Source organism: Xylocopa sonorina, chromosome 3 (genome assembly GCF_050948175.1).
Source record: "Xylocopa sonorina isolate GNS202 chromosome 3, iyXylSono1_principal, whole genome shotgun sequence".
NCBI classification, from domain to species: domain Eukaryota; kingdom Metazoa; phylum Arthropoda; class Insecta; order Hymenoptera; family Apidae; genus Xylocopa; species Xylocopa sonorina.
This window is the reverse complement of record NC_135195.1, coordinates 11,157,791-11,178,868: the sequence shown is the minus strand read 5'-3', so window position 1 is coordinate 11,178,868 and position 21,078 is coordinate 11,157,791. Positions and strand designations below refer to the sequence as shown.

Here is a 21,078-nt window from a genome sequence, read left to right as displayed (position 1 = left end):
GTCGCGTGTCCCGCGCAATTCACCCTACGGTTTTTCAGCATTCGTCGCGTGCCGTGGCCCGTCCGTCGGTCGTTTCGCGTATACGAAAGGCGGATCGCAGCTGGTCGCGGCGGAAATATGCAGACGCACGAAACATTGCGCACGCGACGTCGAACGGGGATCGAAACGGGAGGCATCGTTGAAATTTCAGCGACCGCGATCGATTCGAATTGGTCGAATACCGGCGACTGGACGGCTGGCGAGGGGTGGAAACGGCCCGTCTAGGGTGCTGGATATCGAGCCGTGATCACGGTATTTCTTGTCCGCGTGCAACACGTCGTACCGAGTCGACAAATTACTTGGACCGCAACGCGGCGAATTCTCCGACGAATTCACCGAAAATATCCGGCATAGTCCTGCGCGGATCGATTGCTACCCATCGTTGGGATAACTGGCCACCCCACCTCGACTTTGATTAAAATCGCCCGACAGACTGGTGAGACGTATTAATTGAACTTGAATCGCGATCAGCAAGTAAATCGAGTGGTGATCGATGGAGTGCGCGATCGAGGGGCTGTTTAATTTGTAGACAAGTTGGTAGAGGACACGTGAAAAGCGATCTTTCCAATCCTAGCGTGAGAATCTGTTAACTCGTCGTAATGGTGTAATCTCAGATCGCGATGCTGCCGTAAGAAAATTGGAGAATATAGGTCGATGTCTTTTTATAGACTTGAAATTCTGCATTACACGAAACTCATCCCCACTGGCGACGGAAAAAGCTGGGAAGGTAAATACGTCATCCAGATTCCCTGTTTACCCTTCCACTGGCGCTCGAGTCAGCACTTTCCCCGGACCCTTCGCCGTTCGTCCGAAGAGGGTGTAAAAGAAAGAAACGTCGACTGTAATCTGGAACTGTCCCAGGCCCGGAAGTCGAAAAAAGACGTCCACGTTACGGGCACTAGAGATAGGAGTTTTAAGCGGCGAACGATAACGATTGATTAGGTAATTCGTGTCAGTGGCAGCGCGAACGATAAATCTTATCGCGACGGCGCCCTGGGAACTGCAATTTCCTGCATAAAGCTTGCGTAACCAGAAGCGCGCGATCGTAAACAGCGCATTTCTATTGAGTGTTATTACGCGAGCGTGTTTACCCGCGATTATCAGTTCTGATTGCAACCGCGATGGTGAACGGAGGGGTGAACGAGGAGCGTTACGTCCGTTCCGATGCTTTCGCGCCTGACAATTTTACCGAGCTGAAACATTTTTACGATCTCCACGATCTTAACTCCACCGCGTTCTTCCAATCCATTTCGAAACAATTCGACTTCCTTCGAATTTTTCTTCTCTCCATTAATTTTCCCACTTCGTATCGAGTTCGAGAACTTCCCAAAGTATCGAAAGATAAAGTGAAATTATGCTCTCTCGCAATCTCATACTCTTCGATCTTCCACCACCGTGATTCTTTAAACCCCGTTACATCTTAGAATAAGAAATCTTCACCGTACGACCTGCTTGAAACTGAGAACTTCCACCGAAAATCGAGGAAGCGATACGATAACGAAAGGCTCGCATAATTTCTCCGAAACACGGATATCGTTACCTCGTTTCCACAAGTGACCACCGTTTTTTTACCGTCCAGGGTGGCCAATAAAATCCACGGACGGCGTTGCTCGCGTGCGCGCCCCGCATCATCGCCACGCTCACTGTGCTGGCTCCGACGCGAGCCCGCGACCCCTTCCGATAAAACAGGCAGTAAATAAACCCCCGCGTACGCTATTATCTGCGGCAAGAAACGGCGAATCGATGGAGAACGACGGTTGGCTAAATTGCGCAACTTTACGAGCCTGTGCATCGTCTTTGCCGGTGTAAACGCTCGGGGAGTTCCGTTTAGGTATTCGCGTTCTTGGATAGCGCGGGCGTGCGCAATTTCGTTCTTACCGGGGATTGTTTGTAATTTTCTAACGAAATATGGCCGGCTTTTTCGTGCTACCGAGCATCTACAGTGGCGCAGCATTTACATTCGCATTTTCTGAACGAGTATGTATTATACCTTGAATCGAAGCGAACCACTCTTGGCTGTAATGGTAATTCGATGACATTTACGTCTGTTGCATGGATCATGGCTGGAGAAATGACGAGTGATCAAATATTTGAACTCGTGGACTCTCGTTCTTGCGACTAAACCGAGGTTGGACACGCGTATACCGATACCAAGTGAAAACCTGCAGCGATACTGTTTGTCTAGCGCGAATATGGGGGATTACGGATCAGCTGTATAAGCGGGCGTATTTATCTACGTAAGCAGCTTGTTGTACGTGCAAACACGCCCGGGAGGAACGTAAAGATGATCGAATCGTCTGCAAGAACGTAAATAAGTCTGCAAACAGCGATCCCCGCGCGGAGGAAAGCAAGATTGATAAGAGCGTTCGCTGGTTAGCTGGGAAAGTTGACCGCGCGAGGACCGTGCGAGCTTTAATTCCGTGCCCTCGTGATTTCGTAAACGGACCGGCGAAGTAGAGCTGAAGTTTTAAGACTGCGAGCTTAAATCTGCAGGGAGGTGAATAAAATTTATTTCCCTTTTTACAGGCTGCCTCGCTACGAGAGTTCGAGTGCGGTCGTTTCGAGTTTAACTATCGATGAACGCAGCCCACGACGACGGAATGCCTTTGAAATCCGTGTAAACTTGAAGCACGGACGCGTGCGCGAATTTTTTTCCTACTTTCGGTTCTTAACACCTGACAAACTCTTCGATGATATTTTTATACTTTTCTCGTACGAAACCACCCCGTTGTCGGTCACACACGCGCGCAGTGGATCCTATCGTCGATATCGAGCAGCTTCCGGTTTACAGATCTCATTATTTTCGCGCTAGACCCACTGCCAGCTCGGTTTTGGGTCACTTCGGCCTCCGTATAGAACTGGAAAGCCCTTTGAACCGTAAAGTCCTATCTGGCTCGATATCGGCAGGCAAACAGGACTGTTCTCGCTACTTGAACGTATTCGCGAGTCCTCGCACGGCTCTCGTCGCTTTGGATCGTTGCATGCATCTGATAACTCGACGCTGCGCGCGACCTTATCGTACGGTTGGCTCGTGATGCAACGTGCGGATCGCTGGAATGTTCCCCCGCGTTAATACCTTCGCCACGTCGGCGAAACTCTGGAATTTGTTACGCTCTGATACTGGACTGGCATCGAGCAGTTACAGGGAGCTCGAATGTTTCTCGCTTCTCACGTTTGCATTGATTGTTACACGAATTATCCCTTGTCCCTCGAGGACGGTGTGGGAGACACATTTCCGCTTTGCGTTTCGAACCGTTTAACGAGAGCTTCGCGTAGGGCTCGATCGTTTTCGCCAATAAATTATTTCGAGTGTATGCGCAATCGTCAAAGTGTTCGCTCCGCTTTTAATAGGATAAATGCAAATTGGAGCGTTTTTTTCTATCTCGCTGAACTGGCGGGAACGTCACAAAGCAGTAATGAATATCATTATATCTAGTTCTTCTACCTTTATCATTTCTCTCTTTGTACGGTATTCATTTAGATTTAAAACATTAATTGCCTCGTTTTACTTTAAACGCCCCTTTCACCTCCATCGACTCGATGCAACTTCAAGGGGGAGCTATTCTCGCTACAGAGTATCAAAAGATTTTTCAGGTTATTTATATGCGAACCTGATCGCGATTTCGTTGCCAATTAACGTTCCAATTATTCAGAAATTTCAGCTCGCTATCAAAATCATAACTTTCATCCACCGATATTAAGCCTCAAAATTTCAACAATATTCGCAGCCCTCGAACGGGGCCCATCCGATATCAATTTCTTATTAAAACCACGCAACCGATCTAAGAAGTTCGCATCAACTTTCGACGCGCACTCCAAGCTTCGTTACTCCCTTCGAACGATCGCGAAAATTTCAAATTCCTCGTTAAGGGCGGCTATCGCGCGATGCCAACGCGATCCTCGAGAAAGCGTGGCCGATAAGAGCGAGAACTCGTTGAATCAGAATTAAATTAAAAGGTCTCGTAGATATCGGGCCAGTCAGCGAACGGAGGCAACGAGCGTGAAGTTTTCAGGTCGATAGAGCTCGAGGAGGGCCTCGTGGTCGAAGACATCGGTCGCAGAGCCAAGATGCGAGAGGATAAAAAGGGTGCGCGGGGGTGAAGGGAGGGTGGAGCGCCCTCGAGACGACGACGAGGGGCCGGTGGAACAATTGAATCAGCGAAATCAAGCTCGCACGGTCGACAGCCGAGGCAATCACGACTCGCCACGAATTTAAATGTTGCTGGGTCCCTGACTGCCGCAATGGCGACGGAGGACAAGGTCCTAGGGATGAGAGATCCAGCGTCTCGATTGGTTGGCCGATGGCGTTCACGCGAATGGAATAAACGAGACAACTGTCACGGTACGCGAACAGTTGAGGCTCCAAACAATTTAGTTTAACGCGCGACGAGAGCAAAGTTGCAAATTTTCACGAGCTCGTCGCCTGCTTTACGCCTGCACAACTCGAATAACTTGGCGATATACGAAAAATACGACGCGTCCAACTTGCACGCGCGAGGTGTTGATCGTTCAACGCTATAAGTATTTCGCCACACTTTGTCCCGCCTTTTATGGAAAATTTACGATCTCGTATAAGGGAGAGCAGAGGTGGTGGGCGTATTCAAATTTCAGCTTCTTCCGTCCACCACGGCTTTAACCTGGCGTCGTGATAAAAAACTTTTGCGACTAACATACGAAACTAATCTCTCAGTCGAGCTCTGCGAGGTTACGACGTCGTAAATGTGTACGATGTTGCTTCAGCAATAAAAAGAACAGAAGCTTTAATCGAAACAATTGCGAAAACGAGAAGCCCTTCTGATCGCAAACAGCTACGTAAACTAAATACCGAATAAGCCACCGAATCACCGCCCAGTACACGCCGCGAATTTCATCGAGGAGCGGCTCACGGAATCCCGCGTTGCATTCCCATTTAGCTCCCCGATGTCCCGATTGCATCGAACCTTTTTCCATCGTCAAACAGCACGCGAGTAAACGGGCTTTGTCTCCAGGTTCTTCAGCCAGCCTTTGTCAACGTCTCTCGGTGGAACCAATACAATTTCCCCATCAAATCAGCCGGGTCTACGAGCGCACCTGTCTGGCAGAGACACGCGAGCAAAGAAGACGAAGAGCGCGACACCCTTCTTCAGCCCTGTCTCGACTCGAACGGGACGCCCTCGTCTCGGAAGAAGCTGTTTCCTCGAACGGACTCGTCGAATTCACTCTCTATCGGTCGTTGTTCCAGCTACACGCCCCCGTGGCAGGAGCACCTACCCTCGGGTTTCAAAGTTCCGCGCGGCGAAATGAAAGCGGCGAGCCGTGGCGCAAAGTCGACGGGCTTTGTTTTTACTCGACGAACGTCGTATTCTCGAGGCCCGCGGAGCTCGCGTGCGACACACTTTTAACGAAATTGCACGGGTTTCCCGTTGCTTCTCCTCGTTTTCCTTTTTTTTTTTCTTTTTTCGTCGAATGCATCGGCGCAGACAGGATTAGAGCAGGGAGAAATATATGGGTAGCTGGAGTTGGAGCCGTAGTCGGTTTCCTTTCGCGTATACCGGATTACTGCGATCGGAAGTCAACGTTCGATTGGCATAATTTATTACGCAATTGATTTTTTCCCAAGAACATATCGATTTCCGTTATTCAATGCAATCCATCTTTTGCACGTGCTATTGTTTTAGGGATTGAGATCAATTTAGGATACGCAAAATAATTTCTCTTAGGTTAGGTTCGATCTCGCAACGCGTGGAATGCAGGAAACGGGAATGAGCCTCGCCAGAAGTTTATACGATATTGAACCGCGTTTGGGTGGACGCACGGCTTCGCTGACGTGCATTCGATGCGTGGACGTTTGACATGCATACGGGTCGACGTTAATGCGATATGTTTGCCCGGTCGAATCGATCTGTCTGTATGTCATTATCGTCGATCGCCGTCGCGTGGTTTCGCGCGACTCCATCTTCCAGAACGACACCATCCAACCATCTTCCCTGCTATCTAATAAAAACTCAGAATACGACGAAAGCTCAACGATTAGCATCGATTACCCAATCACTACACTCCCACCTAACAAGCACCGTAATTTTTCCCCAGCGTTGAACAATCGCAGGTTCAACAACCCCTCGACTAATAATCCGGAAAGCTCGCAGACGGTCGAGTACAACAAACAAGCAACCGAGTGGCTCGCGGGAACTTGGAGCTACAAATTAAACACCGCCAGTGTCCCCTGGAAAAGTTTTCAACGTCGACGGTGAATCGCTTTAAAGCCCTCCGCAGCCGGGCGTTTGTCAGACGCACGCGTGCACGCGGAGAACACAGCGGTGGCGCGGCTGGTTTTCATTTACACGGGCATTAAGAATTAACAGGGAAACTTGGTGCCGTGCGCAGTTACAATTAGCGGGGACGTGCGAATATCGCCGTTCCGGGCGCCGTTTTCACGGTATCGCATCCAGCGCGAAATTACCATGTCGAAGAGCAACGGAGTACGCATACGGAATTAAGTGGTACCGAAGGGTCGGCAGGCCAGCGCACGTGCCGCGTGTCAGCAGTTTTAGCGATAACCGCGGTTAAACGCATCGAGCCGCGATCTTAATTCTCTGTACGATCGATCTGGGGATCGCTACGAGGGTCTGGCCTGGAATTGGAGCACGCGAAAGCCTTGCGTTGGGGGGATCGCACGAGATCGAACGAATGCTTGTTGCGTCGTTTTCTTATTGCTTGCGCTTGGTCTCTTTCGATAAAGTATCGCGTTGCTCTGCAATGTTTCTCGACGTATTCGTTGATCAACGTTTACGTGAATCGTACGTATGGTCGTGGAAAAATATTAGAGTGGTGGCACGCGCAAACACGGAATTGACCTAAAGCGACAAACCGCGGTATCGCTGTCCCTTTGGATGCTGAGGAAGCTGGCTACAATGCTGGTGGAACGTCGGTTGGCAAACAATGGATGCGGCTTGCAACAGGAAGGCCACAGTAAATTTGGGGGCACTGTCTTCCCCAGACGTGTAAGCTAACCCATCATCGTCAAGGTCTAGATGCAGTCTCGCACTGGAATCTCCTTCGTGGTCGAGTGTGCGAATAAAATCGACGACAAAGATGCGAGGGTGCGTACCTTACTCTATAGTTGAATCGGTCACGGACTCGGTTTCGAAACGAAGCGAGCCCCATTATCGAGGTCGATTCCATGGCAATGCACACGATCGCGCAATGCATCGAGCGTGGTTAAACAGTTAGTCCTCGGGGAGCACAATTATATATCGAATTATAAATTTTCACGTATGTTTACCGCGGTGTATAATTTACTCTTGTCGTTTACTACAAACATTTAGGGCAAACAGATATTTCTCGTGATATTTGCATTACCATTTATCGTGCAAATAACAATTAGCGGTGTTGTTTCGATATATATTTACTGTGGTGAAGTAAGATTCGTATTATCGTACGTCATTCGAACCGCTCGCATGGAAGCTACTGTGGATTATACTGTAGAAGACTGCAATAAAAAATACTACCTCAAATGTATTTGTCCACCAATGCACCAGAACTAACTCAATATCAATACACTCGTCTAACCATTAAATAATTCTTCGTGATCACGAAACACCCTCGTCTGCCAATCTATTAAAAGCACCAACTTCTCTTAGCACCCACACGAAACAATTCCTTAAGCAAGTAATCCTCGCACCGTCCAATGCAGAACCGCATAAATTCCTAATGAAAGGGCTGCGGAGAACTCGTGGCCATCTTGCGAGCAATCCTCGGTCCTCCTCTTCCTCTGGCGAGCGTCGGGTGGAAAGCACGACAAAGCTCGAGGACAACCAAACGGCCGCGTAACGCGACTGTGGAGGAGGGTGTCGTTTCGCGAACAGGCCACCTCAGGATGCCTCGAGCAGCTCCTAAGCTGTGTACGTGTTTCTTCATTGTCGCGCGTCAGCAGCTTGGACGCGGCATGATTTCCTTTTCACTTCCGCCGCCAAGGAAGACACGGATACGTGGGACGCGTGATATGTAGGTCGACGCGAGCGTGCAAGACACGCGCACTTTTGCTTTTCTTCGCGAGCACGTCGCGATACGGGATTGCTAAATGAATAGAGAAGGATTTACTCGAATTACAGGTTAATGTAGGTTTGGTAAAGTATCGAGGGTGTGATTCGATTTAAGAAGAGCGAAACTTGCTATTCGACACGATATTTTCAGAACCAACGGAATGAAAATCGTCCTCGAAACGAGAATCTCTCACTCATATAAAAGTTATACGATTGCGTTCTGTTTGTAATATAAAAGCTTTGGATAATCCATGAGGATTAGAAAAACGCGGAGAGAACAGACATCCGCTTATGAGATTCAGCGAGAAAGATCGTAGTAATTTTTGTATGTAAAACATCGGAGCACCCTTGGGAGAATATATGAGCTTCAAGGAATACGATTTCTTCCTACGAATATGTATAGCGAGCCCCGCGTAATCCTCGTAAAAACTGAGTTTCATATTTGCGAGCGTTTCGCGTGGTTGTTTCGGGGTTTCGTATCTTCATCGTGCACGCGGATTCCTCTCGTCGCAAACTTATAAAACGGTCCGCTCCCATTAAAACTCCGTGCCTTCGCGGCGAGTACAATTTTTATTCGCTCAGTATCTTCGAAAGTTCGACAGTTTAAACGGAATCGGAAGATTCGATTGCCTCCGAGAACTTTCTACGGAAACAGGGAAACTAACGCGAGAGAAAACATCGACGGTTCAATTAAAACGTTCTCTCACGAATAAAACTTGACATCTTTAAACGATTATTCGAATATTACACGTCATTTTCGCGTATTCGTCTGTGTTATATTTCCACTTCATCCGGTTCCATCCTCTCGCTCCAATTTCTCCGCCCTGTCTCGCACCCTCCCATCGAAATCTCCTTCGCATCCGTTCCACTATTTCGTTGGCTGGCTCGCAGCGTCATTTTTCATGTGAATAATCATCTCTTCATACCTCGCGTGATATCCAGCGTGCCGTTTCCGTTATTTTTATAACGGCAAGCCGACGTACATCGCGATACGCGTTCCCGTTCGCCACGAGAACGACGAATCCTTAAGGGAAACATTCGACTGCGAGCGCGTCGCGCGAAATGGAAGAGATCGCGGGTGTCTCGAGATTCCACTGGTCCCTAATGACAGACGGATATTTCACGCGCGACGTCAGCGAATTTTTTTTCGAAAGCCGCTATTCTACACGTTACGTGTACGTTTACATCCGCACGGTGTGCCTCGAACGAAGTAGCGATTATTAAATCCGACCAACGCAAAATACGTACGCGCTAAGATCCAGTAACCAGTTTTTCGCGACTTACGAGAGAGAAAGAGGGAGAGAGAGGTAGCATTTTCGCGGGAAAGCGGGTAAAACGAAGGATTCGTGTAACGTGTTCGAACAATCGAGCTGGCACGCGGGGCGTGTCATAAATCTAGGACGACGGATACGATATCTCTGACAGGAGGTTGATTACCGGGAACTGCCGCGTTAAAATCAACGCTCGCACGGTTCGTGTCTGCCTTTCTTCTCATATTCTCGTGCTTACCTCATTCTGGAAAAAATTCTGGTTCACCTACTTTTTTAAAGGTAACCAGACCATCTTACTTCATCAACAAGTACACCAGCGATTCCATCGTACATACAATTTTGGTACACGATATTACATTCGATTCACGTTGATTGGTAACCAAAGGCGTACGCGTTTGGTATCGCAGCGGAGAATACCATTGGAAGATCGTCAAAATGATATCGTTACGGAATTTGAGTTCGATACGAGTTGGCTCGCGTTCAGTTTTGGTTGTATTTATTAATTTGGACACCGCTTGGGGAACGGCCAGTAATTAACTGCGGCAATAAACCTAACCTAGCTCGAACTGAAACCACTTACTGGTAACCTGGTCGTTCCATCGCGGTCGGATTGAAAATATAAGCCAAACTTGATCCGAGCCGAACGGAAACCCAACTCAGACAAACGTAAACCCGTCATAAACATCGAGAACGCGACACGCCATGGCGAAATCGGTTTCGCGCGTATCTTTGAAACTGGAATCGAATCGAACTATTAATCGAACGTTGATCGCGAACGTAAACGAGGCGCACTTTCGTTCGGATAATCAAAGGCGAGATAGCGACGAGTACGATTATCGTATAAAGCTCGATTGGTAAAATTAGATCGCATGCGGCGGCGAACAAGGTTTGTAAACAGCGGAACCGAGAAATCCAGGCGACCACGTCGACAGGCTCGATCTTACGGTGGCCGCAAAACACATGTTACCATGCACCAAACGTAAATCGGGAACAAGTTTGCAAGGGGGTCGAGCTGGCTGTTGGCACCCGGCTGTTTCCAGCATTTCGGTCAATTGCCGGTGGCGTGCAAACGGTCTGCAATTAGCCCGCTTTCTAATTCGGTTCTGGCTGCCTACCACCGATCTGACGATCAAATCACGTGATCCCTGGTTAGAGTCGAAGTTGCAGCGTGCAACTCGATACCTCCCAGCGTACCGTAACTTCGATGTTCTACAGTTACTTCCGGACTACGTGTACAGGTATCACCTGTCTAAATTACTTTGACACTTTTGTTTCATTTTCCAAACTTCAAACACCTTTGTTTGTGGAAAAACCGCGTTAAAATCGACAGATTTGTATAAAGAGAGGATCGTGCAACGTGTATGTCAACGCGTTCCATCCAAAGATATCGTTTGCCTCTATCGAAAAATTCTCGAACCGAACCCCGAAAGGGTTGGTCGTTCGAAGTGGCGCCTCAAGTCACGGCTGAGGAAAGGCCGTGGGGGTGGTAAACTCCATTCCCAAGGGCCGTTTGTTTCTGAGGACAAAACGGGGCGGCACACCCCCGATCGTGATTCCCCACGTGGACATTGAAGTTTTACGGAGCGTGAACGAAATACGTAGGAGAATCCGAACGGAAAGGGGTTTTGTCGCGAGGCGATATTACGGATTCCCGTTGAATCGCGGCTGCTGAGCGCTGGTGAATGAAGTTCGCCCGGGTGAGGCGGAGAAGAATCTCCATCCCCGTGGCGAGGGATTATCGAACGGCGATGAAGGCGGAGGGTGGCGAAAAAGGAAGCGTTGCGCTCGATCAAGGAGAAAAATACGAGCGCTATCCGCAAGTCGGTGCCTCGAAATGAATAGCGTTACTGTGTACTGCGGTGGGGTGTTAAACGCGCATGAACATAATCTTCTCTCCACCGTGCATCTACAGATTCGATGATTACCTTAAGTTATTTCATCGTATTATCTATACTGTACAATTTTACGTATAAAAATTGCGTTACCAAAGCTATGAATGTTCCAGTTTAACAACCAATATAACAACTAAATCGTCCATCCACGACTCTCGACGTCCGAATGTTCCGCTACAGACGAGGAGGCTTCTTTCAGCCGAGGAAACTTCTCTTCGAGTCACTACGAATTTTCCCAGAAGTTTCCAGCTGAAGGAAGAAAAAAAAAAACGTAACAGAACAGAGGGGAGAGAAACAAATAACCAGATGTACGCCACCTGCGCCCAGACAGCGACCTCGACTCAGAAGTCGACTTCGGAGTTCGAGGTCAATTTCGCCGCGAGACGCTTCACCCTTTCAAAGGCCAATCCTCGCGAGGATTCGGATATTTACGAGATTCGGGGTGAACCGTGTCTGCGTGGATCGTGTTCGATGTCGTCGACGTTGTCAGAGGGATCGCGATTATGGTTTTTGAGACAGGAAATGGTCGAGCAGTCTCGTAGAGGAGACGACTCAGGACGCTCAGGCGAAACAGAAATTGTAAAGAGACAGAAATGCAGAGAATGGTTCCAGCGCTAGAAAGCAGCCAAAACTGCGGGATAATAGATTTCGAGGATCGATGAGCGTTTGAATAAGTGAACTGTGTGTAACTTTAAGCGAAGATCCCGGGACTCTTCGAGCCACATTTATCAAAGATTATCGTTCATACAACTTCTGAATGCGTATATATCACGGCCCTCTGCAACGTACTCGCTTTCGAATTATTTATAACGGCCAATAGATGATTATAAATGGGAAACTTGAACGCGCTCGCGAAATATTTCCGCGTGTGCGAGGATTTAGAGCGCCACAAATTACGAAATAATGTCTGGTAACGATCCATATAATTGGCCGAGCGTTACGAGTGGTTAACGAAAGTCATATTCCATTATTCACTTCGCAGTATCGAAGACCGCGCAAACGATTCAGGACAAAAACTATTCAACGCGATATTCATAGTGTATCGAGCTGCTCTCAGTACGATTTACGAGCACCGGTAAATTATAGCCCTACTAAATCCTGCTTTGTCGATATACGTGCACGCGTACGCGCGAAGGCGTAGGCAGAGCGCGGCTATTGTTCCGTGACAGTGCAAAAATGTTTCAGAACCAATTCCATTCAACGATCGCCGACGCATAAATACTTAACAGAGCCATGTGCTCCTGTCGCGATGCATCGACTGCTCCCTTTTCCTTTTTTTCTTTTGGTAGCAATTGAAATTTCTTTTACGACTACCATCGAACATTCTTAATAATTAAAAGTCAACAGATGAACCACAACAGCATCGCCAACGAAAAAAACCCTTCTACGAAGCCATCGTAAAGCACCAATTTCACCCTTCGCATCAGCAACCCCTACGAAGTTCATTTTTCCGTTTCACTAGCGCATTTTCCATTAGCAAACCTCGCGGTCGGACGCTACATCAACCTCAAATCACTGCGTGCTCATGAAAGAGCAATTAACCAGTTCACGATGACAAATGTCCAGCGATGGGTGTCGCGGGTGGGCGAGGTTGTCCGGGGCGCGATTTACCGCACGCTCTAAATCGCGTTGGGACGATACGGATAGGGATCGAGGGGGTGCCGATAACGGCCAGCGCGGTCGCAACCCCGCTGGAAAGTAATAGTTGCGGATAATTTTATCCCGTCGATGGGCGAGCCGTAACTCCAACGAAATCGCGAAATATCATTGCCGCATCACGGGGTTGGCTCGCGTAACGTGTCGTTGGTTGGTTCGCGCTTGTGCGCGCGGCTTAACTGCATCTGCCGCCGCGAAACAAACCGAATACTAATAACCGCTCACCCCCTTGCTGGCCCTTGTACCTACCAGAGCCATCGTGTTCGGACATCGAGTGCCAACTGCGACTACGCTGCGTTTCGCTATCGCTCGATTGTGATTTCGCGTAAAAAGAATCGGCTGAGTTTCTCTCTCTGCGTTGCAGTTGAGATACAGCGGAGGTTTTTTGTAATCAAATGAAAGAGAGCGTGTTTTGTGATACAAGTTGCATCGAGTGCGTCGCGATCTGCGATGTTTTAATTAGATCCTTGTGTTGAATCAACTTTGCGAGAACTGATTTATGCTGCGCCTCTTCTCGATCATCGATATGTGAAACTCGTAAAGCTCTACGCGTTCTTGCGATTATGAAACCCACTGTACTCTCGCGAGCACGCAATGCCTCGTTTCGTGTGCGACACGTCGATGCTCGCCGCCGAATTAATTTCATACGTAACTACGTAACGCTGCGGCCGCTTAGCGGAGTACGTGAGCGGAAACGAGGGTTCGATCCTGCCCTACCTGTCGATGGAGGTTCGACCGACCTACGAAGCCGCGATCAGTTTGGTCGAGTGAAACAAAATTTACAGTTTGACTTTCGTCGATCGCTCGTTTGATCGCGGTCGTCTGGTCTACTTTACTGAGTTTTGCTTTCGAGCTGGATTTTGGTCGGTGAAAATTGTACTGGTAATTTGAAGTTGGGGGCAAACGACGACGACGACGACGTTGTTTCGCGAGGAAATATAGAAGAAGTGCTGATCGATTAACCCTTTAACGTGACAGTGTGTAATGTAAATGTTGTGCTCGTGCCTCTGCGTTCTTGTATATATTTTTTTTTTATCGCAACGTAAATAATGTTGTTAACAATAGTACGAAATGTAGGGAGAGCGTAACTGAGATTCGACGAATTGGACATGAATCGACGGAAGTGTACAAGCAACTTCGTGCCAGCGTTTGATTTCCACCGTGCGACGTCTCTGTCGACGGTGAAATGTAATTTTGTTTAACTATCCCGCGGCATCGAGGTCAATATGATACCGTTTAAATGATCAATTTATACGGTTAATTTCGTAATTACGGCGCGGTTAGTCGCAGAAGCGAATTAGAAACGAATCATTCTTCGTTGATTGAATAAATACCTCTGCACCCGGTTAATTTAATCACGACACGATGAAACAGTATATATCCGTCGTTTAAATTATATCGTTCGCGTTCCGCACATTTCGCAGTTACGCCGGGGCTTACCGAATGAACCGACCGACCGACCACGGTTGATTTAGTGCTTTTAACGATCAGCTGACAGACTTCGAGGTATAACGGAATGTGAAAGTGAAGCTCTCTCGACGTGGCTGCCACCAGCGAGGGTGCAACGTCCGTGGAAAAATGTAACGAAACTCATTCCAACTCCTCGCTACGAGGACCACTGTTTCTCTTTTTCATTATCGTCACTTACCGGTAACAAGTTGCGACGCGCGGTTGGAATAAATTGTTCCAACTCCCGCTTCTCGTTAGACACTCGCGATGAAATTGCTTACCTGAAACAGAAATCGTAATGTTTCCATTTAACGCGTTCTATTTGTATAATTTTCACCCTTCCGCGTTGCCGTTGAGACTCGAAGGAAACGAAAAATTGAACTGTCGAATTAAAACCAACGTTTACAATGAAGATCTTCGAAGCCACGAGCACGTATCTAATGGAAAGTCGATGCGGAAACGGTAGTAAAGCGGCGCAAGGAAATATGTACCCCGTCGATTCGAAAATCGAACAGTAACATACAAACCACGTAGCCGAGCGAAAAATATGGTAATCTCGATCTTAAGCAGCGCGATCGTTTCGAGTCGATCGCGGCGGAGGCACGAGCCACCCCTCAAGAGAAATTTCCCTTCCGAAAGCACGCGTGAATCCATCCTATCACGGCCCTGGGCTACGCTCGAATTCCGAATTTATCGGCTGGCAAGCCGACGTGATCGATTCTTGATGGTTTTCGGCGCGTCTGAACCGTCTACCCTTCCCGCGTACCCTTCCGTCTACGTGCCGGTACATCAATTTGCTTTCGGCCAATTACGGTAAAAGGTGGATTAATAATTAACTCTTGGCTGGACTACTGGAATATTCAGTGCTGTCAAATTTTTTTCTTCGACCTGCGTGAATCAGGTGCAAAGAACAGTAGGCGGTTGGCAAGATCATGGTAAAATTGATATTTTTCCATCGAATTGTTCGATGTTTCATTCTTCTAAATTTACCAAGCACAACCGCAATATACACGAAAAATAGCAGGTACTTCACTTTTCAATTTCGCGCGACGATAATCAGAACATTAAGAGACTCCCCAGGCGGCGTCTGACATTTCATCGAGCTACTCTACTTGTTGAATACTCATCCCCGTCCCGTATCTGATGTTTTCACTTTTAATTAAGCCTCGCGACCTCCCAATTACCCAGCCCATCTCGTCTATCAAAACTTTCAAGTTCAAGACCCAACACTGTCTCTCGCCCGCGCCACGCTCGTATTTACCTAGCCCCGGTAATTCGCGACCGCGGCGATACGAATTCTGGTTAATCAACGGCAGGCACACGGTTAACCCTAATAATTCAACGGGGCGAAACTTTAGTCCAGAAACGGTCTCGTCCACGGCAAATTGACCGATGGGACGCACGCCTTGCGAGGTCCACATAATACCGCACGAGCTGCTGAGACTTCGCGCGTAGAAGCCATAACTAACCCGACAACATCCCCCGCAAACTTCTGACTCGACCTTCGTCGGCGTCCAATGGACCATCGCTACCATTTCGATCGAGAGACGCGAGTTTCTTGACAAACGCTCGCCTGTACGAAGTTTCGCAATTCTCTCGTCCCCTTTCTTATTAGTCGAGCAATTTTACTTTTATTTTCTGAAGTTGACAGAGAACTTATCGGGTTAGCGCGTTCGCGAGCCACGGTTCTTCATTAAAATTGCTACTGTTTAATGAGAACGTAGTCGCAGCCACGTGGCTGCATTATTTAACAAACGATCGACCCAGCGAGTATCGCGTGTATCCGAGCCGAGCACGGCCGCCATATTGTCGCTTTACTCGCCTGAGGGACTGCCGCGCGTACACTCGATCGAATATTTGTATTTTAAACTGCCGGACGCGTGTTTTATTAATACGCTTGTGCACTGTCGCGATGGTGAACGCCAAGGGAGTCTGTGGCATCGTTCGTTATTGAACCTTGACGTCCGCGATGGTTTCTCCGCATCGTACGTTGATTTCAGCTTCGACCAAAAGTATTCGACTTGGTTCGAAGATTTAAAATCCGACAAACTTGTGAATTTAAAACTCGCAGCGCGTTTCGTGGAACAATATTCTTCCTCGTTTATTCTATTCTTCGTACAATTAAACAGTTAACCGTGGTGTCGGTGCGAAGACGGTTTTCAAATGAAAAAAGTAGCTGGTAATTTAGCGAACTAATAACGCTACTCGCTAAACGCGGCGGATCCAGCAGAAACGGGTTCATTTGTAAAACAATGCGTACGTTCAACAATAACAGACATCGCGTTCGGAGCTCTGCCGGTTATATTTGCATGCCGGTGGATTATTTAAAATTATTCATTGGGGCCGTGGAACGAATACATCTTTCGCGCGTGCAAAGTCCCACGGTTTCGCGCCTCCTCCTTTTTCCGCGAAGTTCAACAAGGTAATACAAAATTACGGTAAGTCGGCATCGAACAACCGCGCAACTTTCATTGGAATTCATTCCAAGTTCCGCGATTATCGGGGAAGTTGAATTGCACTTCATCATCGTAGTCGAGCGTGAAAGTTTCTCGATCGCGCGGCGCATAATCGACCGATGGGCACAGCGACGGTGAAACGAAGAAACGGTGGAACCGTTCGAGAGATACGTCCCTTCGAAGCGGGGTTTTATTCAAATTTTATGCGGCTTTTAATCCCACCGGTCGTGGAAAGGGTTGAAAACCGTGACAATTTTAACGGACCAATAACGACGTCGCTTCTTCCAACGACGTACATCTTTTAGTAACCGCCTCGCTAAAAATTCACAGAACACCCTCGTGGTTCGCCAGGAAGCGCGCGGTCTCGGTTCAATCCTTATCAAACAGAAAAAAACAATTTTCACGGACAAACTACGCGTGAGATTTGCATTCGTTCTATCGCCACAACGTTAAATTCCCACTAAAAAAAATTGAATCTCTCTCGCATCGCGGGACGCGCAACGAGTGCAAAAATGTTTCTGGAATAGCAATTAATGAAAAGCAACATTCCGTTGGATATTATTTATTCCTCGCTGTTCGTGCTGCAGGCATTGCCACGCCATCGAATGATTGCCTCGACGTTTTTCTCGATAAACTTGTACATGGATCGCTCGACGTTGTTTCTCCGCGAGTCATGCAAGATTACGAGTATGCAAATCATCGTGTATACGGGAATATAAAAAAAGAGAATCGCGTTTCGTTCGAATTACCGAAATCCTTATCGAATCTTTCACGCGCGACGCGGTCGAATGCATCGTTTTTAATTGGCAATTTTAACGACAAATTTAAGGGCCTAATAGTAGCGGCGATCGAATCTGAACGGCAATTGTTCTTCGTTGGAACGCGTATAAATTCAAGGCGTAATTACGAAGAAATCTTCCGGGGCTCCAAAGTTCCCGATGTTTCATGGAACTCAGACAGAAGCCGGGCACGTTCTCCAGGCCGGGTGTAATTTATGACCGCGAGATTGCAGGTTGGTAATACGGTAACGGTAAAAGGGCAAAGGCCGCTAGTTCAGTGGCATCATTTAACGTCGAGTAGGATATTCGGGTAGTTTCACAGTTTCGTCGTTGCTTGGGTTTCTTCCTTAGTAATTCGCAGCGGCCGCTCGAGTGCGATGCTTGTACGTGCGAGTGTGCAGCGTGGAACCAGAGTTGGAAATTAGTATATCGCCAGAGGCAACGAGAAACCGTGCAGACTAGTTTCGCGTTCGCTTTTTTTTTTTTGGTAGTACACTGCGTAAATATAATTCCAAGGGATATTGAGAAAATTGAAAAATGAAACTTTTCTAATCTAAGAAACGAGCGAAGGCCCCTCCCTTCGCTCGAGAGTGCTCATAAATTTCAGATATCGCATTGGTACACGCTTTCGTGCATTCATTAGCTGCTATTAGCTAATATCCTTCCCGTAAATGCATATTAAACAGAACTTGTTACACTTCGCAGTCGAGTTTAAAACTCTCCATCCCTGGCGAGTTTACACGAGGCGATGAACTCCACTGGTGGAACTAGGCTATTAAAGGTCTATCCGCGCCAAAGGAGATTTTAACCAACGATATGAATTTTAGGGTTTATTACGCGCGATGCGTACTAAACACTCCAGTTCGCAGCACGAACGTAAGCTGTGTAATACCTTCTGATAAGCTGAGTGAAGGTGTGACAGTATAATTGCGAAGCTCCGTGCATCCTAGATAACACCATCTTGTCGATTGCATCGAAACACACTTAAATTCGACGGTTCGACCTAATTTCCTTTAATCAGAAGACGAATGTACCCCACGCTCTTCCATTTTTATCTTAAACACGAGCAACATTCAAAACAGATCAAAGACATATTATCGGAGCACCCTGTCCCACGAAGCGCTTCATCATTTTCTGGTCCCGCCACTAATTACAGTGGCGTAGATAATACCAAGGGAGACGGCGACGTTATCAGCCGTGGAAGAATGCAATGTAGAAGCGGCTGCAGAAATTCTCGACGAAGGTAAGCCGATTTAACCGTCCCCTGGATGAGAGACGTAATTAATTTCCAAAACCGATATCGCCAGTTTCGTTCTTCCGTTACTGGTGATTCCACGCAAGCGAATCCACTGCTGTGCTCGATATTTTTTTTTGCAATTTCGCTCCAAAAGCAAACTTTGATCAATAATCTCTGAATCCGATATATTACTATGTAACAGAGTTCAACTTGAACTTCTGTGAAGCCAGTTTTCCACGTGCAAAAGCAATTGACAACGTATGTTAAACCGCTGGCGGTCTATCGAGCGAAGTTAATCGTTCATCGCACGAACGAATCCTGCAGGAAGAATACTTTCAATGTGATCGAATTAGGGCAGTATTGGCGTCGATCGCTGTACGTGGGAACTCGGCTTTAGACTCAGCGAGCCGGCGAACTCGGCTGAAATCCCGAGTGCCCTTAATGGAAAAGAAATCACCTCGATTCGAGCGAGTTGAAAGAACGTCCCGAGTTTCGGCCAGCTAGTTAACCCGCTTCTCGTCGAACTCTTTCGACACGTAGCCCAGATTCAACGTGGAACGTTCCCAGCCACGCCACGGTTCGATCCGCCATTAAGATAACCGTGTTAAGATAGCGCAGGAATCCCGATTTGTGTACAACCGATACGAAGAGGGCGAAATTAGCGAGATAATTTAGATCGACGATCAAGATAGCCGAGTTCGGTACGAGTCTCGAACGTTAAGCCCTGTACACACTTACGAGAATCGTCTGCCAACGCGTATCCGCTTGGAACGTCCGATAAGGGAGGCGTTAATCGGTTCACGGTTGGCAGAATTCTGTGGATCGATCTCGAACAATTCTTAGTATTCCACTGAAGTAGAAAATTACAAACAATGTTCGAGTAGTGATCGCAAGCGGGTTTATAAGTTGGAAAATACCTTTGGCACGTTTCAAAGTTTCCAGATGTCCACTAGTGGGTCAATAATGTATTTCGAGCATTTACAAACAGCGTCCGCAAGCGTATACAGGCTTTCATAGTACAGTGGACAGATGTCGAGATAGACGGCGAGGAACGACGAACAGAACGAGGCTACCAGCGGATACCTTGACCCGATTTCCAGTTTTCGTCCTCGCGTGCACCCGATGCTGCCGGTTCTCCACGATGGCTCACGGAACGCTAATGTACTGTGACGATTTTTCATACGCTCGATAACACCGAAATGAACGACGGAATAACCCGGCTGTATTCCCTCCTGACGGTATACGGGGCCGATCGCAGAGGCCAGATAACCGCGTGGCCCAGCCAGCACGAACTTTCGCCATTTTATCGCGACATTAGAAACTTCGCAAGCATTAGCCAGGGCTTAATGAATATTCAGCTGTGTCGAGAGTTGACTTTGAATTCCTCCTACGGTAAAGACAGAAACTCTGCGTGGCTGACAATTAATAAATCTGTCTGTGAAGTAAGAAAACTGAGAAAGGAGAGCGAAGAAAATGGACGAACAGCCGAGGAGAACGATAAAGGATCTCATTCCTCGCGATCCATCGCGTGATTCGTTCGTGGATTATTCCGCGGCAGCTCGACAGCGAAATTATAAACTTTTGCCCAGCCTCAGCGAGTCCAACAGCCTCTAATTACTTAAATTGGTTTATACACCGCGACGGGGGCTCGCGTTCTCCAACCGCGTCCACGAAACGCGCGATTCACCGACCGCGTCTTTAAGATCGACCTGGATCCGGAGGATCCCGCGGGACGCGTTATCGCGCGTCCACCGGAAGAGACACCGGGCGCGAAGTTTCCGCGAGCACCGAAATGCAATTCAACGACCACGAGCCTGATGTTTTCGCCAACACTGTGACAGGTTTTCCATAACTGCGAACGTGCTATGAAACTTTCCGCGAGCACGGACAAATATGAAACCGACGACGAGAGTTGTTATCGTTACAAACTGCCGTAGCCGCGTTCGTATTTTCATTATCGTTCAGTTTCTGTTATTTAAAACGAACTACTTGCCACGTCGCGCGGACGTTTCAGCGTTTGGAAATTATTTGACACATTTCCGTGGAATTAATCGTTTCGTTCTGGTTTCGTACGCGACTCGAGGGTATTGTTATTTACGCGAAAAAAAAAACACAGGGAGAGAGAGAGACGCGAAAGGGAAACGTTGATCATAAATGACAGTAAAGGGTACATTGTAAAACGCTTGTTTGCGGAACGCACAAACGGCGCGGTAGAGATCGAATATCTAGCGAAGGCAACGAACCATTATACTAGCATAAAACCAGTGCCAGCGCCATG

General features: G+C 47.7%; 1 protein-coding gene across 4 annotated transcripts in view; it reads right to left on the bottom strand.

Annotated features, from left to right (window-relative positions):
- LOC143422285 (neurotrimin) overlaps nt 1–21,078 on the bottom strand; it is a 264,124-nt gene that overhangs the window by 129,779 nt on the left and 113,267 nt on the right. The window lies entirely within an intron of this gene.